Raw genomic sequence first — 3358 nt, 5'->3', positions numbered from 1 at the left:
AGCCGTTGTGCAACTAGCTCGAGAAGGATGTGCCTTTCAAATTTGATGATGAATGCTTGACGGCATTCAAGACGCTCAAGAAGAGTTTGATAACTGCACCAGTTATTACAACACCTGATTGGACAGAGCCTTTTGAGATGATATGTGATGCGAGTGATTATGCGGTGGGCGCAGTTCTTGGGCAGCGCAAGAATAATCTCTCTCATGTGGTCTACTATGCTAGTAAGACTTTAAATGGAGCTCAAATGAACTACACCACTACTGAGAAGGAGCTCTTGGCTATAGTTTTTGGTTTCAAAAAATTTCGATCTTATTTGCTTGGGACAAAGGTGACAGTGTTCACTGATCATGCGGTCATCCGCTATTTGGTCTCCAAGAAGGATTCGAAGCCTAGACTCATTCGTTGGGTGCTCTTGCTACAGGAATTTGAGTTAGAGATCAAGGATCGAAAAGGTACTGAGAATCAAGTAGCTGACCATCTCTCTAGATTGGAGAATCCCGAGTCTACTTCACATGATAAGACATTGATCAATGAATCTTTTCCTGATGAGCAGTTGTTCGCAGTTCAGGTTGAAGAGCCATAGTTCGCAGATATTGTGAATTATCTTGTCAACAATATAATGCCTGCTAATTTGAATACAGCTCAAAAGAAGAAGTTTATGCATGACGTGAAGTGGTATATGTGGGATGAACCGTATTTATTTAGACAGGGAGCTGACCAGATCATCAGGAGATGTATCCCATTCTGTGAGACGGAGGGGATATTACGAGACTGCCACTCCACAGTTTATGGTGGACATTATGGTGCTGAGAAGACGGCAGCTCGTATTCTGTAAGCAGGTTTTTTCTGGCCTACTTTGTTTAAGGATGCTCATCAGTTCGTTTTAAGGTGTGATCGTTGCCAAAGAGTGGGAAATCTTACGAGGAAGGATGAGATGCCATTAAATGTGATGCTTGAAGTCGAGGTCTTTGATGTTTGGGGAATCGATTTCATAGGGCCATTTGTCTCGTCCTGCAATAATCAGTACATCTTGCTAGCAGTTGATTATGTCTCAAAATGGGTAGAAGTCAAAGCTCTACCGACGAATGATGCAAAGGTAGTGTTGAATTTTCTTCGTAAGCAGATTTTCACAAGGTTTGGAACGCCACGAGTAATCATAAGTGATGAAGGGTCGCATTTCTACAACCGTAAGTTTACTTCTATGATGCAGCGCTACAATGTGAATCATCGTGTTGCTACTGCCTATCATCCACAAACGAATGGTCAAGCGGAAGTGTCTAATAGAGAGATCAAGCGCATTTTAGAGAAGGTTGTTTGTCCGTCAAGGAAGGATTGGTCTTTAAAGCTCGATGAAGCTGTTTGGGCTTACAGAACAGCATATAAGACTCCACTTGGAATGTCCCCGTTTCAACTTGTGTATGGTAAGGGATGTCATTTACCTGCGAAGCTTGAGCATAAGGCCTATTGGGCGTTGAAGAAGTTGAACCTGGATCTAGATGCAGCTGGAAAGAAGCGAATGCTTCAGCTAAATGAACTTGATGAATTTCGACTTCAAGCGTAGAGAACAACAAAATGTACAAGGAAAAAGTGAAAAGGTGGCACGACAGGAAGTTATATCCTAAGTCATTTGTGCCGGGGCAGCAAGTTCTTTTATTCAACTCTCGTCTCCGACTTTTTCCTGGAAAGTTGAAATCAAGGTGGTCTAGACCTTTTATTGTCAAAACTGTATTTCCACATGGAGCGGTGGAGATTTTTGAGAATGATCCGGACCAAATATTCAAAGTTAATGGTCAACGTTTGAAGCATTACTATGGGGATACGACAAATCGGGAAGTGGTTAGTGCCGTTTTATTGTCAACTTGATTAAGGTACGCTACGTCAGGCTAATGACGAAAAAGAAGCGCTTCTTGGGAGGCAACCCATGATTTGTTATTACAGGAACCCTTAGAAGTTAGTAACCTATCCAAAACCACAAAAATTTTAGAAAAATAGGGCAAGGAAATTTTTTTTCCAGAAGACCCCTGAGCGCCCGCTCAGCTCTGCTGAGCGACCGCTCAGGGCCCGACTGGAAGAATTTTTTTTAGTCTTATAAAAATCCAAAAAATCTGAAAAATCCAAAAATAAAACACAGCCCCATTGCCCACGAATTATCTTCCCATTACCCACGTTTTTAACCCTCAAACCCAGTCCTAATCAAATTTTTCCCTAATCTCTACCCTATACATACATACAACTATTTCATATACTCCCCCATACATTTTCAAACCTTAAACTCTCTCCCATATTCAAAAACAAAAATCTTAAACACTTTTTCTCAGTTTCGATGGCACCCAAGAGATCCAGGACTATTGATAGCAGCGACACTATTTCTACTGCTGATTCTTCAAGGGGTACTACTGCGAGGCCTCGTTTGTTTGATAGGGCTGCTGAGGAGGAGTATACTAGGCTTCTGGGTAAGCCGATTTTGAAGGAGAGGGGATTCCTACCATCGGGGAGGGATGGTGAGTTGTTGCCAATAATTGTTGAGAAGGGTTGGATTGCTTTTTGTGAGTCACCTGAGGCAGTTCCGATGAGCGTTGTTCGCGAGTTCTATGCGAATGCGAATGCTGAAAAGAATGGGTTTTCTGTTGTGCGGGAGATGACGGTGGATTATCATCCTGAGGCGATTCACCGTGTGATTGGGCAGCGACAGAGGAAGCCCACGGAGGAGAATTGGAACGAGAAGACTGCTGAGGATTTTGACTTGGATTTAATTTGTGTTACTCTCTGTAGGCCGGGCACAGTTTGGACCTTCAAGACTGGGACTAACGAGTATTGCCATTTTTCGGAGATTGCGATGAATAGGTATGCCCGTGCATCGAATGCCTTTATTTGCGCTAATATTCTTCCTACTTCACATGCACATGAGGTCACAGTTGAGCGATCATAGTTATTATGGGGTATTTTGAATGAGGAGTACTATGTGGACCTTGGTGAATTCATCTACCAAGGAATTCTGAAGTTTTTGAGGGGAGCTAAGCACATGAACATCCCTTATGCATCCACGGTTACAAAGCTTTGCCGTGTAGTGGGAGTTCAGTGGCTGCCTCACGAGCAGTTGCAGCTGCCAGCCGCTCCTATTAATTCCGGGACTCTGAATGCGATGCAGGAGTGGACTGGTGGAGAGCCCGAGGAGCATGGACTGGGTTATCGTCTTCCAGGAGCTCGTCCAGCACGTGGTGCTACCATGGCGAGACCAGGGTGTGATGAGGCTGGTTCAGGAGGGTGCTGGGATGGCTGATGCCCAGTATAGGAGGTTGTCGAGGAGGATAGATGCTATGTACGAGACACATAGCAGGTTTGCAGAGCAGGTTTGCT

Source organism: Apium graveolens, chromosome 7 (genome assembly GCF_009905375.1).
Source record: "Apium graveolens cultivar Ventura chromosome 7, ASM990537v1, whole genome shotgun sequence".
NCBI lineage: Eukaryota > Viridiplantae > Streptophyta > Magnoliopsida > Apiales > Apiaceae > Apium > Apium graveolens.
The sequence above is the reverse complement of the archived record's forward strand: the minus strand, read 5'-3'. Positions refer to the sequence as shown.